The sequence below is a fragment of the Nicrophorus vespilloides genome, unplaced genomic scaffold (genome assembly GCF_001412225.1).
Source record: "Nicrophorus vespilloides isolate i.1.1-1 unplaced genomic scaffold, Nicve_v1.0, whole genome shotgun sequence".
Lineage (NCBI taxonomy): Eukaryota > Metazoa > Arthropoda > Insecta > Coleoptera > Silphidae > Nicrophorus > Nicrophorus vespilloides.
The window spans coordinates 248,564-263,604 of NW_017100107.1; the positions used below are offsets into that span (position 1 = coordinate 248,564).

General features: G+C 28.5%; 1 protein-coding gene across 1 annotated transcript in view; it reads right to left on the reverse strand.

Annotated features, from left to right (window-relative positions):
* Positions 1-10,983, reverse strand: part of LOC108568315 (RING finger protein nhl-1) — a 28,480-nt gene extending 17,497 nt beyond the window's left edge. The window contains exons 1-2 of the mRNA XM_017929315.1: positions 10,819-10,983; positions 3,025-3,130 (exon numbers count right to left, since the gene is read on the reverse strand). The gene's annotated coding sequence lies outside the window, so the exon portion shown is untranslated. The remainder of the gene's footprint in view (positions 1-3,024; positions 3,131-10,818) is intronic.
* Positions 10,984-15,041: the final 4,058 nt, after the last annotated feature.

Sequence of the window (15,041 nt, forward strand, 5' to 3'; positions counted from 1 at the left end):
AATTTTTTATTTAGTAATTATGGAATAATTTGATCTGTTTTTTTTACCTATTGAACTAAATGGACAAAATTAAATTATGAAAATGAAATTTAATATAAAACAAAAATACATATTTAATTTATTAAATTAGAAATAAAAATGCATTCATTTTTTCAATAAATTATTTTATAATGTAGATTTTGAACATGTAGATTTATATTTACATATACATATTTTATTAATGTTTCTTCTTAAAAATAATAATATGTAGATTGAAATTTGGATCCCGTTTTAAATATAAAATCCCCATTTCTTTACGTAAACTGTTGCCTTTGATGTCGCAATTACTTAGATATTGAAGAAGGTACACGGCATCTCATTAAACTACTTGTATTATTCTGAGTAATTCCTCTTTTATCAAAAGAATGTGAATACGAAAGTCTTGCTAGAGTAAACTACTACAATGATCAATACTTAACAATTCAGTTGCGAAAGCTGATTAAAATGTAAATTCTTCTCGCTACGAGCTTTAAATCGCAAATTAACGACATGCAAATCCGTCTTTTAACAGATTTTTGTATGCGACGAATCGAAATCACTTCCATCGCATTTTCTGATAGTTTAATTATTGGAATATTCATTGATTTACTATAGAATTTTATATTTAGAATTCTAAAAAATATGCAAACATGGATAAGAATAACTGTTTCTTTTAGCCTTTTGTTGTGGTATTTATATATGTATATATTTGATTCTTCGATTAGTGCGGTTTCAACTAGCAATACTATACGGATTAATGCTGTATATTTTTTGTACGAAAGTGAATTACTTTGTCCCAATATAATTTAAATTTAACTGCTTCAAATATGCTTAATCCAAAATTTCGTTTATTTTCGTATTAAATTATGCTTAATTGACTTGCATTTTCTTAAGTCTTAAATTACTTTCTTTGATGAATATAATTTAATCGTTAATCGTGGATTGATGTTATTTCGTGAAGTAGATTAAAGCCTTAACGAAAGTATTTTTTAATTATTTTTTTTTTGTTTTGATTTATGTACAATCTGTTTAAATTCTAATATAATTCGGATTTTCAAAATTTGAAATAAATTAATTAAATAAACACTTGTAACAATTGTAATTAATTAAAATGTTAATGAAATAATTTGTTTCTAATATTGAATGTTGCATTTTCCTCATGCATTGATTGAATATTTAATGTACATTGTAGGATTGTAATTACTGAGTTTGTCAATTTCGAAGTTATAAATGTTTATTGTAGTTTAAAAAGTAATGCGTTTTCTTGATTAAATGTTTTAAAACTTTATTGTTGATAATAATAACAAAGTACTTTAGAAAGTAAAGTATAGCAGAATTTTCGTTGATTTAATGGAATTGATGGAATCTGGAGGAAAATATGTTTCAGAGGGCGATAAACAAGGTAAGTAAATATCCGTTTGTGAAACCGCCGAAAACGAAATCCTCCTTAATATCCTTCAGACACGCGCCTTCCTTTACACCATATATTTCACAGCAGTATACAAAATAATAATTTTCTTTTAGGTCGTCGTTAATTCCGAAAGCACACAATATCAGAAATTTATTGCCGGCGCGTTTTCAAAAATCCCGCGCATTCCTATTTTCTAATTTGTACTTATTTTTTTTTTTTCGCATTAAATTGTGTGAAAAGTTTTACTGCGCATGAAAACTTTAAACAGCCAAATAATAGTTATTATTATTCACAGTTTTAAAAATCCCGCGCATTTAAGTTTTCAATTTTGTAATTGTTTTATGTTGTGCGCCACATAAATTAATTCTTATGGGTCGTTATTATTAAAAGTTTTCAAAAAAAATCATTTCTGTTATGAATTTTATTCTTTTTTTTAATGATATACATTACCTCGTTATTATTATGAGCATTTATTAGCAAAAAAATCCCGCTTAATTTTTCCTTTTAATTATTTGCTTCTCTTATTGTTCTATGTGTACAAATGTGCCCGCCCGAAAGAATCGTTATTATTATTAGCATTTTCAAAAATCCCACTTAATTCAATTTTCAATTTTAGGCTTCGATTTTTGTTCCATCTATAGCACGAACAAATCCGAAAGAATCATTTCTATTATTATAGGTATTTTTAGAAATCCCGCTCATTTCAGTTTTGAATTATCTTTTCAATTGTTTGATATTTATTGTACCAAATAAAACCAAAATTGTAGTTCGCAAATTTGTTGTGCTGTTATTAAGTTCGACTTTAAAAATACCGCGATTTTCAATTTTATTATATATTATTGCGAAGTACATTGTACTTTGTTTTTAAAAATCCCGCGCATTTCAGTTTCGAAATTGTTGTGCATCTCAAAAATAAAACCGAGATAGTCGTAATTTTGAAAAATTCCGTTAATTTCAGATTTAATTTTTTTTTTGGGTATGCATATTTCATAAATAAAACCCAAAGAGTCATTATCATTAAACGTATTTTCAAAAATCCTGCGTATTACTGTTTTCAATTTTGTGGTTTTTGTTTATTGTACGCCACATGAATAAATCGGTATTATTAAACACGTTTTCGAAAATCCCGCGCAATACAGTTATCAATTTTTGCACCATGATTTTATTTTAGCAACGTGCATCGTATGAATAAAACCGTAAGAGTCGTTATTATTATGGCCGGAAATAAATAGTTCAGTATTAAATTGCGAATGGCGGCGTTAAATACGAAATTGGGCAATTAAAAAGTTGTCGAGGGGAGGCGATAACTGGCGCAGTTATTGAAATTGATATAGCTCTTGATTCAGGGATACAATCTGAATATTGGATAAAGGGAGTTTGGAGCGGGGGCGGGCGGGGGTTGTTACTTTCCAGGAATGGCATTTTAATAGTTGATGCTTTTATTAATTAAAATTGAGTCCACGAATAATTTATCAGGTCTGCCGCCTTACGCGAGGGGCCCTAGAGGGGGGGTTTGGCTGGGGTTCGGCGGCGCGCGGGGGCGGCTGCCAACGAGTGCTTGGATTACGACGGTGAATTATAAAGGAGGAAATTACCTGTTCTTGCTTTTCTTGCTTCTGGTGGGACGGTCGTTCATCCGAGGCCCCGCGGGCCTTTCTCCTCTTTCACCGATCCCAGATCTTTCAACTCTTCGTTGTGGCTCTGCAACATTTTCAATTATTTACACACGACACAAACAAACAAAAAAATATATATTTGTATAAAATAAGAATGGGAATAAAGAAAACTCGTATTCGCGTTGCCGTTTGTTTGTTCTTTGGGATAACATCAAAGGGAATTAGCGTATAAACATATCGCGTCTCCGGGCTCTTCCTGCCCCAGGCGTACATACTCCTTAATTAGTTGCGCTACATTAAACTACAAAATACCAAAGCTACTCATAATATAGCTTTTCTTTCAAGTAATAGTATTCCCCGTATTTGTTATAAAATGTATGCTTGTTAATACAAGTTAGTTAACAATTCAAGATTAAAGGGTAATTAGTTAAATATATGCATATTACATTCGTCGAAACATCATAAATACACTAAATTTAATTAGTACCAATACTTTAAAACAGTGTTTCTCAAAATATGGGTCGCGACCTCTAATTGGATTGCATTACATTTTTATAGTTCAACCACAAACAAATAAGCTGGGTCGCGCGGGAAACGAAATATAAATTACAAATGTTTAGCCTTTAGGTAATGTAAAAATACTTAATAATACATCGTAAATGTGTAAATAAACAACCTTAAATCTCATAAAATTACTTATTGCATTTTCTTATCATATAAATCAAGTGTTTCCAAACTTTTTCGGTTTGCGGTAAGGGCGTCTATATCAGAATTTTTCTAGGAGTCAAAACATTGGTGTATCTTAGGGCGAACTTTATGCTAATAGTAGTTTTTATTCAATTTTCGAGGCTCTCCTGTAGCTCAACCGCGACGCACAGTTTAGGAAATCCCGATTCAAATTGTGTTATACTTATTTTACAAGCAATTGCATTCTGGATGATAGATGCAAAATGTTAATGGACTTTAACTATTTAAAATTGAAGTAACTAATCAATAATTAAATGATTATTATTATAATTTAAATGTATTTTTATAATAAAATAAATAAGAAATAACCAGGAATTTTATAAAGCAATAATTAATTAAGTATATTAAATAGAATATAAAAATAGTTGGGAGTTGCAGAAAAATTGTTTTTCTACGTTTTTCTATAAGTCATAAGTCAATTAAGTATCTTATGTTCTCGGAATGGATTAGGTTTCGGTTATATTATATTTGACAACAAATTAATTATATACAACTATTTCTTTTTTGACTGTATAAGTTACTTGAAAGTATAATTTCATAAAAAACAAATTGCCTCATGTTTATATAAAGAAAATAGTTATAGTTTTCGATCAATTCGAATGTACTTTTATAAAAACAAGTCATTTAAAAATAACTTTTAATGATTCATATGGTTTTTAAATAGATAATTACTTGAAAGTAATTTGTTTTATAAAGCATTAGACCCACTATGTGATCTTTCTAAAACCTACCAGATGTGTGTTTTGGGATTAGGCGCAAACGCCAGAAACACATGGTACACATGACCTTCACTACTCATTTACACTAATTCATTAATAAATATAACATTTTGCTACAACATTTCCTTATGGTTCCACAAGGTTGCGGTTTAATTACGCCTTTAGTAATTCAAATGTTTTATTAATTATAAAGGGTGTTACTAAATATAAGCGAACAAATACTAATCTTCATAATATATTGTATACACATATTCATATCATTTATGAATATTAAACATTTTGAGACAGTTTGGAGTTATATAGGGTGTCTTAGTAAAAGCGTCAGATTTAAATTTGCGACATTTTTTTTGTAACATTTGTTACTGATGTCACTAATTATTTCAGTTTTGATTTTTGAACATTCAGCAATAAATAATAGATTTAGTAAATTTCTCAAGGAATTACAATAAAAAGCAACTTAACAACAAAATAGCCTAGCCCTAGGCTCTATATCTATATGATAAGGCGAATTTGAGTTAAACTTACATTAATGAATGTTTTTATTATGGAAAACATGAACAACTTAATTTAAGAATAAGTAAAGCAATAAATCATAGAATTTCATGGTTTTATTACATCTCAGATGAATTTACTATAAATATTTCAAAATTGTAATCATATCAACATCTTAGCATTTTTAATAAAAGGATCAGACATAAATAAGGCATGTGTTTTTAATTTGCGAATAAATCTGAATATGATGAATTTTATTGAATTTTATAAAGAATTATTTTAAATTGGTTAAAAATTGAAAATAAAAAACAAATATATAAAGTTTATAATAAATAATTAATGTATTTATAATAAAACTGAATACAGTAAGACCTCGTTTAGCGCTACCTCGATTAATGCTGATTTGTTACAAGCGGTTTACTGTAAACCTTAAAAATCTCAAAATTTCACTTGACTTCAAATTATTCGTATATAATAAGATTATTCCCAAACACGAAGCGCTGTCCTTCCACATAATGTATGCTTGTTTGAAATGTAGATCAGCAGGATATTCAGGAGTTACTGCAGTTTTATGGTGAGGGTCTCAGCAACGATGACCTTCAAGAACTAGCAGAATAGGGAAATGAAGAATGAAAATACTTATTCTGATTTTCTTAGAAAACATTTATAATATAAATCGTTGATAATATTGTAGCGAATGATCCAAATTTTGAAAGGAGTGCAAAAGTAAAAAGAGGAATTTTGGGTGCAATCGCCTGCTACCAACATTTGCTTAATGAAAGAAAAAGAAAGCGACAAATGACTCCAGATAAAAAATCAAAAATAAACTTAATATTTCTGTGTGCAAATGTTTGTGTTATATAAAACATATATAATAATGCAAATTACTATAAGTACAACTTAAAAATTAAAGTAAAATTTGTTTATTTTTGACCGCGTGTTTCCCTATTTGCTATGTGTTAAAATGACCTCCTATTATGCTGTTTTGTTTACTGTCTTTAGGAATGAATCTAAAGCGATAAACGAGGTCTTACTATATGTTATCAATAAAAGCTGACATTAACTATTTGATTCTTAATTGTTAAACTTTAAAATATAGGACTTCGTCGAAATATTATATTGCTCGAGGATAAAATATTGCGTAACAATATTTGCGACCGATAAATATATCACCTAGAAAATATGCAACGGGATATTATCATATTTATGGGTCTCCATTCTCGCTCTTTGTTTCGCTCGCATGAAAAGCATTCCGGAAAATAAGCAATTAAAACCCCCGATGCCGGGCAATTAGAGTTACGGCCAAGGAAATTAAATGTTTTCCCGTTAAATACGAACGTACAAACACAGAAAATAAAATAAAAATAAAATCCCTTTTTCTTTCTTTCTCTCGTTTCTTTTATTTTTGTAACTGCAAGCCGAGTTTCAATTCCTCTGCAAATCGTATATCTCCATGTGTGTTTATGGCTTATACGGGTTAAGTGCTCGTTCGTTAATTCATGTTTGCAAAATGCACGTTTCCTTTTTTTTTATATCCTGAATTTATAAATGTGTCTGGTGTGTGTATGTATTAGTCCAGTTTTAATGCGGAATGTGTTCATAGCATCGCACGGAGTAGTATGTTGTTATGTTTGCATAAGTCCGAACGTACAAACACACGTTTCAAACGCTCGCAAGTTAATGCAAATGTTCTTCGTGCACGTAATCCGGCTTAAGAGTAAAAGAAAACCTGACAAACGGATCATACAAGATTAAATAAACAGTCGAGAGGTGTTTGCAAAGTGGTTCAAAACTAAAACCGGCTACCAACGTGGGGCACCACTTTATTTTGTTTATTTATTTCTTTGTAATTTCAGGCTCGATTTTGTTTAATTTTTATAAGTGTTTCGCATTGGCCCAACCTCCATTTTTTCGTGGCCAAGTGCCAGGATGGTTTTCGCCAATTGTTACTTAACTCACTTAAATCACCTGTCAACATACCGTGACAATGTCGTAAACCTCGTCGCTTTATTTGCAACGTCTTTTTTTTAATGTTTTTATTTCTTGTTATTTAACGTATGTTTAGCAAAAAAATAATCTTTTGCAATTTTTGATCGTTTCGTATGTTTTCTTCTGAAACGAAATCGGCTTTTCGTGCCACTTATAAACATGCAATTATGTCGCAACACGAATTTGCTTTTTCCCCTCATCCACAACGTGATTCCGACTTGGTTTATTCCCTCCATAAAAACTTCCATTAGTGTCCTTCAAGACCACCAGATTATATATATCTATATATGTGTTTTATCCGAGTCGGTCGTTCCTGGTTTAGACAAATTTCATCAACGTTCTGTCTTTTCCCATTTCGAAACATCACCGCATTTCTTGATTTATTTCAGATAATAGATACGAAACATTCATTGCTACAACCAATTTATTTACTGATTTTTTGTTTAAATATAATTTGTCGCTTTAATTCGATTAATTTAAAATATATCATATTTGTTATCTATATTGATTTTGGGATATATTTCAGGAATTAAAACACATCTATGAATCACCTATTTTTGTTAATGTCTCTTATATTAAAGACAAATAGGTAGAAACTTGATAATTAATAATATTTACTACCTCTTATCTTAATATTGGGCCATATTTTAACATTATTATCACTTTTTTAAGTGTTTTTATATAGAAAATATATATGCACGTCTTACATAAGTTCTTACATCAGTTAACGTTATCTCTAATAACGAAGCGTCGATATAACAGTTTTCAATTGTTCGAAAATTTTGATAGTTAACAACCAGATTTATGATTTAAAAAGGATCTAACTCTGAAAAAGTTTTTCTCGATTAGTCCGGATTCAAACAGTGCGGTATTTATAAAAAAAAATCTTATGAAATATACAAAAAATGAAATAATTTTGCAAATTATATAATCACTTTACTTCAAAAATATATTTAAAATTATACTGAATTTCTTTAAAACACTTTAAAAACTATCGTTTACAAATTTGTTATTTACTAGTTGAATTATTCGATATATTTCAATTAATCTAAATATATCATATTTTATTGTCTTATTAAAATTGAAATGATTGGAAACTTCTTTAAAACTTGTTAAAAACTAACATTTTCATATAAAATTACATTAGTCAAATAAATCGTGATTAATAGTCGACTTTTATCCGTATATCGTGTTTTTATTCTATTTTTAAAATCGAAATAATATGAAACTTCTTTAAAATACGTCCAAAAAAGAAACACTAACGTATACAAATGAAAATACATTAATCAAATAAATCACGATTAATAGTCGACTTGGATTTATTGCACATCATTTTTAATATTTCGAGCGACACAACGACTCGAATTCCATTTTACATAATTGATTTATAGTAATTCGATTTACGAATTAATAGCAGACATAAATGCTGCTACAGTAGTACTCTTCGCATACATATACATACATATCCAATCGAAATTGAATTGGATTTTGTGTTGAAATAATTTATTTACTGGACGTTTTACTAACTAGATATTCCCTAGTTTTATTTTTACCCAGTACATTTTCACGTTTCGTTCCGTTCGGACAAATAATTGATTTCGATTCATAATTCATGCCAATCCATTTATAAAGCCCGATTGGAAACGCAATTCCAATTCGGCATGAGCTGAAGGGCAACATCACGAAAAATAGGGAAAAAGCATGTTTAAAAAATATATAGTTCTTTCTAATGCATTCATTTATTCTAAGTTTTTTTTTTAATTTGTAAGAATTTGCTTAAAACTTTAAAATTTATTATTTTATAGGTTAGTAGAAAGTTAATGTAAAATTAATTGAAAAGTTAAAAAATTGATTGACTTTAAAAAAAGATATAAATATTATTAGGGTGCAGACACACCACGTCAAATAAGTAAACTGAAAATATTTATAATATCAAGTACGCTTGAAGTATAAAAAAACATGTTCTTATTTACTTATTACATGTGATGTGGACGCATCATATCGATGTTGCTTCTAGTCTATATATATAATATGTTGTATGTTTATTAGTAGTACCAAATAAACTAAATATACTTATAAGCATTGCAATTTTACTTTCATCAAACGCGATTATAACCAATATGCACCTGATATGCAATTATCTTTGTACCAACTACTAATTGTACTTAGAAGTACTGCAATTTAATTGACATTGAACGCGATTGTAACCAATAATTGATACACCATATATTCAATTATGTCTTATGTCAATTTCATTGTTAATATTCCGTTTCTAAGTTTGTTAGTTTGTTTACCAACTGGTAAATCCCGGAGTTTAGATTATAAAGATCAGCCAGGATTTCCCGGGAAATCCTGGTACAGACCAAAAGTTGAATTTTTGTAGAAACGGATGATATTTTTGTCATGAAAATATTAATGGTCAATAGCCGTTTGAAACAGTAAATTGTTTTTATTCTTTCTTATTATTGAAACAAATAATGAAGAACTAGTGAGAATATCATAATTCTAAAGTACATTTTGTTTCATCGTATTCTTGTTGTGTTTTGTTGTTTCTTACATAGTTTATGTTTGTTTTTGGGGTTGAAGATGGGCGTTTATTTTAAAGTGTTCCAAGTTGATGGGTCCAGAAAATACCTGCAATCTCGTTCGGAGGCTGTAGCCTCCGAAGGGCGTCGGGTCGTTAGATAAATGGACAGCCCAACAGACGGACATTAATCTGCTTTATTGCCTTTATTTATTTTCGCGTCGGGGGTGAGATTTTTCGTGGCCATATCTGCCAAAATAACGAATCAATCTTGGACGTTATTTAAAAAATACACATACATACTTATCAAAAACGAAGATAATAATGAAAAAAATGCGGAAACGGAAACGTACAAAAAAAGGGTTGGAAATCATTAATATTGCCGGTGAAAAACGTAAAACCCAAAAATGATTCATAACAATTCTAATGCATTAATTGGTGTTAATTGTCTTGGGATTTATTAGGAGTTTGTGCAAATACATAAAAATATTTCCATATTTGGAATTTTTGGTATTTCCTAATTATTTTCAGCAAACAAATCAAAATACATTAATTTAGAACAAAAAATATGAATTTCTTTTTAAATATATTTAATAATTTCATTATTATTACCAATAAAATAATATTCGATAATTGAATATTAGAAGATTTTAAAATATAATTGAATATTATATTAAAAAATCAGCAATTCAATTTATCAAACTTATGATTGGAAGTATCTTATTTGTCTTTTATATATTTTTCACGAAACTTCAATACTTTTTATTTTATCAAAGTGAATATAGTTTTCTATAAAATACACAATCAAATACACTCATTGGTATTTTTTTCTTCTCATTAATTAAACGAAATTAAAAAATGCTAATTAACTATAGTATTTTTTTCTAACGAAATGTACGCTTTTTATTGTATAGAGTAATTTAGAATCGTGATGCGTTTTATATTTTTCTTTTATATAATATTCTTTTAGATTCAAAAATTGAATGTGCAACATTACAAATTTAGTTCTATTAAAGTTTGTTATTTTGCAGTTTTCAATAAGTTATCAAGTGAGGAAAATGGCAATGTTTAAGTGAAATGAAGTGTGGAGATGCAGCGTTTTTTTTTTGTCGGTGTAACCTGATGTGAGTAAGCGATGTTGGAGTTTCTGGTATGCCTGCGTCTATAAATATTGTTACTCATTTAGCAGCTAGTATCCATCCGTCTTAAACGCTAATTATATAACTACAAATGGTGCTCAAGGGGGGCACTGATGGAGAAAGAGAAACAAAGAGATAGAGAGACAGAGAGAATGAGACTCACATAATGGGTTGGTAAAAAACGGAATCACTGAAAGCCGGTATCTTGGAGGCTTTTCCCGCGAACGGGCGCAGCTCACGGAGATGAGTCTGTGCTTGCACGAGGAGTCGCCGGTGTCTACTGCAGGTAGATGATGTAAGCCACCGCCGGTTAACTCCTGGTTAGCCAGCTGAAACATCTAAATAGAACCCGGGAACGAAGTCCTCCTCCCCGCGTGTCCCCGGCTGCTGCCGCCTCCTCTTCATTTCCACCTAAAAACAAATACAGTCCGATAAACAAAACGGCCCTGCGTTTTTTTTTGTGTCTGTAGATATATATATAAACCTATCTCTCTTTTTCTCGTTTTCTCTTTTATGTTGTCTTCGCTAAACGCGATTTTCTTCATTATTCCAGCTCACCATTCTATTTACGGAATTCCTTGAGAATTTACCCAAACAGGGTTCTAATTAAAGGGCCCACGGCTCCATCTCTCCTCTCCCTATGTTTTTTTGCGCACCTCTTCCGCCTTCATGAGCAAATACCTTCAGGGAATATCCCAAATAAAATTAACCTTGTCTTCAGATCGATATGCGAAAGGTGAATTTTTAATTCTCGACCCTTTCTCATCTGCATTTATACCAAAACCAAATTGAAGGAACGGAGCAAAGGGCTTTATTAAAACCTACCCAATTTCAATATCGACCTGCCGAATTACAGATATTCAATCTGTCGTTTAAGTGAAACTCAGGAATGATTATGTAAATTAAAGAAGAAAAATATTAATATAAAATCTATTAGAATATTCATCAAGTAATCTATAACTTTAATACAAATTTGAAGATTAACATTTGCTTTAAATTTGAGTTATTAATATTAACAAATATTTGTTAGATATATTGAAAAAATGTAAATCAAAAACAATTTAATACTTCTGTTTTAGTCATTTAATTAAACCATTATCAATTTGTAACATTCCTTTTTTGTCTTTTTTATATATTTATTTGTAATTACAATTCTCCACAAATCCCATCGATTCATGACCAAGTTTTCAATATTGTTGTGTGTGTAACAATTATTTAGTGATTTGTTTTCTTTTATTTTTATTATTTTATGAATCTATTGGAATATTTTGTACAAAATGATTAGATATATATACAAATATGTTTGTCATATTGTTATCTTAAAAAATCTTTTCTTCTAATTGTTTAATTAAACCATCATATATGATCCGTTTCTAATTTTTCTATACATTATATACCTAAGGAAAAATATTTTACAAAAAATAACTACAACAGAATTTTTGTAAAAGAAAACTATTGATAATTTACTATAATATAGTCAAAAAAAATCTTATATTTTGGAAAATGTTGACAAAATTATTAAAATAATAGTTTTAGTCGTTGATTTTCAGTACTTTCATAATACATTATCTAAATATAAAATATGTAATTCTAGTTCTAGTCTGTTAAGTTAACAATGAACAGATAGATTCTATTTGTGTTGCTCCGGTTTACGTCGTCAATTTTCACTAATTAGATAATATTGTATCTAGATAAAAAAAAATACGAAATTGTACTCCATTTAGGCAAAACGTGAGAAAGAAATAACAATGAAGAAAAATAGTATAGTCACGTTGCTTCGGTTTACGTCGTAAATTTTCAGTAATTTCATAATATTTTATAAAAGAATATAATAAGTAGTTTTGATTTATGTTACTTCGGTTTACAAAGTAATAAATCTAATCATTTAGCAAACTTGTTAAGTTAATTTTATAATATTGATATATGGAAAAGAAAGGGTAATCTTAATTCATTTAAACAACATATTAATAGAATGTACCTCATCAGTCAGTTTGAATTTGCATTGATTATGTTAATTTTTAGAAATTTACTATATAGTACATTAACGTGGAAATTATTCTAATATGAAAGATGTTATAAGTAATAAATATAGAATGTTATAGGTATAAAAAATGTTAGAGAATTGAGAAATTAAAGTAAAAACTTATGACATCTTTTTAATATTTCCTAAGATAAATCATTTTCTATATATACTATTTTGCAATTAATATTTGTACAGTTAAGTGGAAATGAATTTTTACTATTCATAAAAAATCGATTTATTTTTTTTATATAAAATTCGTACATTCACGTTGAGAAAATGAAATCTCTTGTTGCCTTGAACCTTCATTCAAAATTAAAAGCCTGCGAGAATCGAGAATAGAAGTATTATTTATTAATTATCGAAAGGATATTGGATACCTGACGATGGTTAAATAATATATCTAGGGTCAAAATCACGAGATAAACTAGCAAAGAGGAGATAAGATGAAGAGTTTTGCGGCACGTCTCCCTTTATTTATTATATTTATTATTTTCCTTTTGTAATGGAAACGTCTAGACTATATTCTTTGCTTAAGAAGACAGCAAAAAAGATTTACAACAAAAAATCGTATATTGACGAAAATAATATCGCATTGTACGTATGTTTTCTTAACATGAGTAAGGGGAAGTTAATTTACTTTTCATAAATCATTTTCATAAGGAACCTGAAAAGCCGTTTCAAACGAAACGAAGATACTCGATTAAGGGACGAAATGTAAAACGTTTTCGAGTTATGAGAAATTGAACAAAGAAAACAAACAATTAGTGTTGTAATATATTTTTTTAGAGAGTGAAAAATAAAATAAAACACTTTAAATTTAGATGTTCGAATTGTGTAAATGTTAGTCAGAATCGTAACTATTTTTATATATTTATAAAATATATTTTGCTCCCCACGGCGCTGGATAATCTACGGTTCTTCTTGGGTCGGTCGGTCTATTCCTAGACTGTTCGATAGACCGATTAGGATGCACAGCTGCGGATCTTTTCGTAAATATTTATTGTTTCAATTGGCGTAATGAGTTCAATCTCTACAAGATGCTGAGAATAAGGAGGCAATTTAAAATTCGCTCCAAAAAAAAATGCATTTTAGTCGATTATTTAAAATGTTTGTATTTCGTTATGCGTTTAATTTTATTTTTTTCTATTTATGGAAATTATGAAAACGAAAACTTCTGTTCATTTCTAAAAATACTGAGAGCCAGTCATCATTCTAGAACGTAATTTGGAAAATATGCGGATTACTCAATTTCGCAAATAAACAGATCATATTTTTAACTGTTTTCTAGACTCTTTTTTATAAACTTTTTTTTAAATGTTTTAAATCAATTTCCTCGTTGTTTGAAGTTATACGTAAAATTATCATTTTGACCTAAGTTTTCAGAAATAAATCAAACTTAATAAACATTTTGTATTCTTTCAATTCGTAACAATCGCATTTAACTTTATTTATAGTTATACACAAAATTATCATTTTTTAAATTGACATAAAAATTAAGTAGATATTATTTATTTTTAATTTTTTCTTAAACAAAAATCCATGTTGAATTATAAATTTATTGGAGAAGGATAACATTTCAAGACCTATTTTTTTTAGAAATTAATCTTGATATGAATAATTTGAAAAACAAATTACATTATTAAAAAAACTATTTGTTCTTAGTTTTACTTTAAAGAAATTTCGCAAACCATGTAACAATTTAATAGTAATATATTTTTTTAATAATTGACAGTATATTTGGTAAGAAGAAATTAATTGCTAATATTATACTTAACATAACCGAAGTTAAACAAGTGGTCCATTTTAGGAAACAAGTTGCTTTTATTGATTATATTACATCATATTGAAAAGTACTAGTTTATTTTTTTTATGAATAACTGAAAGTTTCCAATTTTGAAACGAAATTGGTTATGTAGAAATTAAGTGAAACGATTAAAACTATTTTTGCTTCAATTATATTTAAGATAACTGTAATTCTCTTTAGTGATCCATTCTGGGAAAAGAAGTTGCTTTATTGACGCATATTTAATTGTGATTCTTCATGCTTTTCTCTAAAATTATTTTTTGACAAGCAAGTTATATCTTTTTAAAAATACAATTCATTATGTTTTTATTTAAAAAAAAATGTTACAATTAAATAACACAATAAATTTATTTCCAAGTAAAAGTTTCCGATTTTTAAAAGGATTTGGATTTGGATGTTTTCTTAAATTATACTTGATATAATTGAAATTAATCAAGTGGTCCATTCTGGGAAACAAGTTGCTTTAAATGGACTGATCTACTTATATTTAATTGTGAATTTTCAAAAACAACTAAAACAACGTTTTCGAAAATATTTATATGATAATTGAATAGTTTTT